Source organism: Lontra canadensis, unplaced genomic scaffold (genome assembly GCF_010015895.1).
Source record: "Lontra canadensis isolate GAN:19392208 unplaced genomic scaffold, GSC_riverotter_1.0 scaffold34, whole genome shotgun sequence".
Lineage (NCBI taxonomy): Eukaryota > Metazoa > Chordata > Mammalia > Carnivora > Mustelidae > Lontra > Lontra canadensis.
In genome coordinates, this window is record NW_022631028.1 from 11,347,741 (window position 1) to 11,353,700 (window position 5,960).

The 5,960-nt window shown below is 33.5% G+C and overlaps 1 non-coding gene across 1 annotated transcript; it reads right to left on the reverse strand.

Moving 5' to 3' along the window:
- Positions 1-1,211: 1,211 nt before the first annotated feature.
- On the reverse strand, positions 1,212-1,314 carry LOC116873630. The gene has a single exon (XR_004383869.1). It is a non-coding gene; the product is annotated as a U6 spliceosomal RNA (small nuclear RNA).
- Positions 1,315-5,960: the final 4,646 nt, after the last annotated feature.

Sequence of the window (5,960 nt, forward strand, 5' to 3'; positions counted from 1 at the left end):
CCTTATATTTCATATAAGTAGGATCATACAATATGTGGTCTTTGTGACCGGCTTATTTCACTTAGCATATGTTTTTCTATCTTCGCTCATGCTGTAACATGTGCCAATATTCATTTATTTTCATAGCTGAATACTATTCCACTGAATAACACATTTGTTTCCTCTTGCTGATATAACAAGTTACCAGAAATCTAGTGGCTCGAAGCAATATAAATTTATTATCCAACAGTTCTATGGATTAGAAACTCAATACAAGTCTCACCTTGTTAAAATCAAAATGTTGGCAGGGCTGCATTCCTTTCTGAATGCTGGGGAGAATCCACATCCTTGTCTTTTCCATCTTTTAGAGACCTTCTCCAGTGCTTGGTGGTTGGTGGAGTCTCCAGTTTTCAAAGCCAACAAAAGCAGGTGGTATTCTCACATGGAGTTTCTGTGACTGCCTCTTCTCTCTCCTCCTTCCAAATATAAGTAGCCTTGTGATTACATTGGGCATCTTGATCTTTCAGGGTTAGCCTCCCCATCTCAAAGCCCATAACTTATTCACATTTGGAAAGTACCTTCTGCCACGTAAGATTACATATTCACAGGTTCCATGGATTAAGGTATGGTCATATTTAGGGGTCTTTATTCTGCCTACCCCATTTGGATATGCCACATTGATTTATCCATTCATCAACTGCTGGGCATTTGGGCTCTTTCCACTTTTTGATTATTATAAACAATGCACTTGTGCATTTCATGTGCATATGTTTCCATTTCTCTTTGGCATATACTTAGGACTGAAATTGCTGGGTCATGTGGTGACTCTGTATTTAATTTTATGAGAAGCTGCTAAACCGTTTTTGCAAAGAAGCTGCATCATTTTACATTCCCGCAATGTATGAAGATTCTGGTTTCTCCACATCCCCACAAACAATTGTTATTTCCTGTGTTATTTGTTGTAGCCATCCTCACATTGTCCTTTCTAACTAGTGTTTGGATGGTAAATTTATTTCCATTGTTTCACCTTCAACCTATGTATTAATATGAAAGTGGTTTTCTTGTGAACAGCATTAAAATGCAGCTTATATCACATTATGTTTGAACCTATACCATAGCCCTTGGTAATATTAATTTCATTTTAATATTTTTCTATATTAATATTAATTTAATATTTTAATATTAAATTTTAATATTAATTTCTATAACAAATTTTTGAGAGTGAAGTTTTTGAAAATTTGCAAGCCTTCACAAATTTGCCTGTCATCCCTGCTCAGGGACCCTACTACTCTTTTCTCTACCATGCCCATTTTAGTGTATGTACTGCTAAAGTGATCATTCTTAGAATAATGTTCTTACTTGCTTAGAGCCTTACTAAATTATAGGCCTTGTGAGGGCAGAAATAATATCTATTTATAATTGTCTTTCCTAGCTTTGCACATTAAGTATTTGCTGAATGCATACGTGAAACTTTATAGATTTTCACTGTACCCGTATTGTTCAGAAGGCTTATCCCATGGTTGTCAATTGGCTCTCAATTATTTTGTATTGGAGGGACAGCTAAGAGTATTGGTTATACACTTGAAAGGGGACTGGATTGAACTCACTTTTTTCCCAGAAGGGGCTTAGTTAACCTTTCAATTCCATCAGTTTCCAACTGTTTACTAATCCAACAACGATTCTTTCTCCTGAGTCAAGTTCTTTTTAGTCTAATATTTATGTGATCTTTTTCTGGACTGGCTTGACATCATGCTCATTTAATATTGTACTATTCTATTCTACATGATGCCTTTTGATCAACTAAACATTCCATCTAACAGATGTGTCAGTAAAAAGATAGCTCGTCAGTTGCAGTAGACATAAATTTGGCACATGATTGACACTGTTCACACACAGAGGAAGAGGTATCAAGTGAATTTGTGTCATGGCATCATAATGCAAAACAGCAAAGTGTTTATTAAAAGAATATATTAAAAATTTTAGATATGGCAATATCTGGAGTTCTAAAGAACATTTCATAGATGTTAAATCAAGATCTTTGTTGCTTTGGTGTTTCAGTCTGCTTGAGGATTCGTCAAAAATAATTTACAGTTAGAGGATCTGTTTTCATATTACCGTGGAAGGAAATATAATTAAGTTTTAAAAATTAAAATTATGGACAAAACCTAGATTCTTAATCCTGACTCATTAGAAAAGACTTAAATGCGAACAGCCAATGGTTTTAAATTATAGGAGAATAGATATTGCAAGCTTTGCTATTACCTAAACATGAAATCTGTCTTTAATACCCTAGATTAAGTGTAATAGTTGATTTAAAAAATAATAGGTATGGACTGTTTTTTACTGAAGAGAAATACTTTGAATTGTTTTCTAGGTCTTTCCCGTTTCTCTCCCTTTTCACCGAGCTCCAGTTAAAATTCCTTGAAGGTAGGAATCCTGTCTTTTGGTTGTTTGGTACTTTCACAGCAGTGAAAATCATAACATGCATACATAGTAAGTGCTGATAAATGTTATTTGAAAGCATGCTGCTTCTGTGACAACTTCTGTTCTGCCCTTGCCCGGATGCCTCTTCCAACACTCCCTTTCCTATGGCTCTATTTCTTGTTCAGTCTTTGCTCAGATGTCATCTTGACATGTGCGGCTTTCTTTACCATGTTGCATGAAATCTCAGTTGCTTTCTCTCTTGTCCATCGCCCTACCTGACTTTTCTCCACTTAAGAAATAAAACTCTGATTTTTCTGTGGGCAGAATAAGAAAATGTGTAAGAAATTCTGACATATTTTTAAGCATAATTTTAATTTGTATTATGATGGTAACATAAGCTTTTGTGAAAAATTAGAAGTTGTAGAGATAAAAGAAAAAGTACATTTTTATTCTGCAGTGACATAAACATGCTTAACATTTAAGTTTAACACTCCCCGGGGATTTCTTTGTAAATATTGACTTATTTTATTTTCTACTTTCATTTCTGAAGTTTAGAATGCAAAACATCTATTTAAATTTTGAATTTAAATGACAATAGAATATATCATTACTTTTAACTATTTGAAGATTCAAAAAATTAAAAAGGTATATAATGTGTGAAGACAATTCAAAATGATATATTGATTGTTATCAATATGCTTTTCTGTAAAAAAGTAAAAATAGCATCAAATTTTCCTAAAGTGCATTAGGAGAAAGATTTTTAACACTTATTTAATTGATACTGATGCTTGGATGGATATTTTTAAATTTTATTTTCAATTGACTAAGTAATGATAAAAAATTTATACAAAATGAAGTTTTGCCATATTTTTGCTTCTGTCTTCTATAAAGTATGGATTACATAATTCCAATTTTAAAAATCCACAGAATAAAATTAACCTGTACAATTTGACATCCTAAAGGTCAACAGATACAGAGACCAAAGATTCTGTGGCATGTTTAATTACTAAAACTGACATACTAACTTTCTGATTAAAATACTATTTTTATCTTAACATTGGTTTTAGGAGATAGAGTTCAGGCCAATATGGAAGTGGGAATGAGAATGGTTATGATGATGTTTTGGCTATATGGTGCCAGTGAGAACTTTAAGATTTCCTTAATCGGATTCCTTTTCTTGTCTAATTCAAGTCTGAGTATCTTCTATGGATGCCAACACCTACTTTGCAGAATTCTTATGAAGACTAGAAATACATACCAGTCAGGAATTAAGCACAATGCACATAGTAGACAACTCAGCACATGGGGACTTATTATCTGATGCATTCATTTGCAAGTTTTACTGTTTGCTCATACACTACACTAAATTTGACTCCCTCCCTTCCTTCCTTCTTTCCTTCCTTCTTTTCTTCCTTCCTTCCTAAAAATGCTTCACCAACACAAGGTCTCAGCAATTACTTATCCTTTAAAGGAAAGTGGAATACTGCCTACAATATCTAGCTTTTCTAACTGAATATGTGGCAGAGATTGTTCTTCATCTGTCTTCCTCCTGTGAAACAGAGATAATCTAATCTGCTTTACCTATAGCAATATAGGTAGGTGGTAAAGACTGAAGATAATACTTTGCAAATAGCTTTCAAAAATCTAAAATATTTAAAACTGCCTTTTTGTTTTACACATTTTATCAGAGGTTACAAGTTGGTAACCCTAACGGGGACCCTAAGACTCTTCGTTTGACATGCATATGCAGTCTCTTTCAGAAGGAGCCCGTGTTCTCCAGTTTATCATACTCTCTATAACTCCTGTGCTGTTAGGTCATTTTATTAGTTTTTATTAATTTACATTTCCATTTGAATTAGTACCAAGGTGAAAAATAAAAACTGATTTTGTGGAAACATCAAGTCATTACTTTGTGAAAACAGGTTTTGGGTTAGCACATCCCCAAAGTCCTTTTAGCACTATCAGCCAGTGTCACGTTGTTACTTTCAAGAGGAACTCGGAAGGTTTGTGAATTTGATTAGTAAAACATACAAAATTACCTCTTTCTTTCCAGCATGTTCTTTAATTATGAATGTAGGTAATAAACCATAGTAGTATTGGTAGTACCTACACGCCATCACTACTAGAAGTATTTTTGCATCGTAATACACATTTCACAGATATCTTGAATACTGCTCATCTTTGCTTTGAAATTAGAGTTGTTGTGAAACCCACTGCTAGACTGTGTAATCTAATGTGGTTATTCAAGAACATCTATTGCTATATCACAAATATGTCCTAATACTATTCTGATAATTTTATTTCAGAATAATTTGTTTACTTTGTATCTTTTGTAATCCAGTGTGTTTTAGTTCTTGCACTTAACAACATTCTCCTGAGAAGTACCTTGGCAAGAGAGAAACAAAGTAAGAGAGACAACAAAACAAAACAAAAACTAAGACTCTGAAACCGTGTTTCTTTATCTAAACAAAGTTTTTATTAGTGTAAAACAATATATGTATCAATTCAGTACTGTCATATATCTTTTATTTTCAGTGAAAGAAAACATATTGGGAAATTATTATCTCCCAATTGCAAAATTATTTCCTTAGTACATGTTTCTTTACTTAACAGCACCTCTCTCACAAACACACTTATATGCACATTTTGTCTTTGAACACACTTAGCTAAAAGAAGTGCAAAATGCTTTAAAATTATGTATTAAGAATTTATTTCACCCATCACTATATTTGCATAGACTTGAAAACAACAAAATAGCACCGCAGAAATCACTTACAATGTGGCTTTTGAAAATCTGGACAAAATATTCAACTGTAAAATTTTAAAATAGTAGGCCTGGATTTTGATGAGTCTGCTACTTCAAAAATACAGAATTGTTCTCTGCTGCAACAGCCCAATTTACGTTTTCTACATGTTCGTGTACCAAGCAGCGTTTTAACCTTCATGTCAGCTGCAAGCTTGTACAAAAAAGCAGTCACTCCAGACATACCAGGAGCTTCTCTGTGTCATTGGTACTATCCGTGTGATGATACTCTGTTCTGTGGCTTTTGTCTGATCAGAGGGTGAGCATGGATTATTCCTCTGCTGAACAAATGTTTTTTTTCACATGCGTCTCTGAGTACTGATTATCAGAACTCTTTCAAAAGAGCATTATGACATTAAAAAATAAGCCATTCAGAGATGGTTGAATTACTAAAGGATTTTATTTAAACTATTGTAATATTACCCTCCCCCCTCCCCCACAAGGAAAAAAAAAGGAAAATCAATAACTATGGAGAAAGTATTCAGATATTATAATTTTATATCCCCAGCCTGAGTTTCTCCTTTTAACAACATATCCTGTACAAGTGTCTAAGAGAATAGTAATATTTTATACATTAATAATATTTTACCTATTAACAGTAATGCCCACCATTCATGTTAGATTATAAACTCCAAAATGTGGTGATCATTCTTTTAGCCCATCATTCTAGTACAACATTGGAATGGTTCATTGGTGAATGGATCTAGAGAGTATCATAGGGCCAGGAGGAATTGAGACAGGGAAGGAAAGGAAT